The following is an 856-nucleotide window of genomic DNA, read 5'->3' as shown; positions in this document are numbered from 1 at the left end:
CGGCGACCTCGCTCTCCGCACACCTGGGGGAGGCCCCGCCCCCGGGAGCACAGGTGCGCGCGGGCGGGCGTCGCTGCGGCTTCGGAGCGCACCGTTCCCGGGGCTCTGCCCGGATCCCCTAGCGCCCCGGAGCCACGCAGGCTTCTGTCTCCCCGCTGCTTTCCTTTGACGATCGGGCTGCGGGGCTTGGCGAGGGGTGACCCCTGCCCTGGAGAGGACACTGGGTGCCCCAGGTAACCGCCCTCAGCGCCACCCAGGGGCCCAGAGCGTCCCCGGCCTCCCCGGCCCCTGCTTTGCGCGGGGTCTGGCGCCGCGGGCTCGCTCTCCCCTCCGCTCGCGGCCCCGCCCCCACGTGTGTTTGCAGGTACCGAGAAGTAAAAGCCAAAGCCGAGGCCTTGCAAACCGCTCCCCCAGCTCAGAGAAATAGATGGGGCTGGCGAAACTGTGGACTCCCGCCTGGGAGCGGAATATGTAGTTCGTTTTCTGCCTTCACTGTCTCCTGTTTGGGTGGGGGAGGTTGCCAGCGGCTCTCCTGCCTGGAGGGGAGAGCGCTGTTATCTGGCGGATGACTGATATCTTTCATTTAGCTCTGTGCTGGCTGTTGGAGAAGGGTGTCTGCTTTGTTACTTCGCAGGATTCAATTTATTTGCCTTTGTTCCGATCTGCGTGTTCCTACAGCGTTTTAGAACGTTTGGGAACAGTGTCTTTGAAGCAAAAAGCGCAGCGTGAATTAAGTTGGCTTTTGGAGGGTGCCTGGGAAGAGTGAGTGAGGACCAAATAGAAGACTTAGCAGACTGTCCAGGGGCCTTCCTGCGAGGGGTGTTTGGACTCTGTGTGTGTGTGTGTGTGTGTTTGG

This window comes from Chinchilla lanigera, unplaced genomic scaffold, assembly GCF_000276665.1.
Source record: "Chinchilla lanigera isolate Chin_1 unplaced genomic scaffold, ChiLan1.0 scaffold00029, whole genome shotgun sequence".
Taxonomy (NCBI): Eukaryota; Metazoa; Chordata; class Mammalia; order Rodentia; family Chinchillidae; genus Chinchilla; species Chinchilla lanigera.
This window is presented reverse-complemented; position numbering follows the sequence as displayed.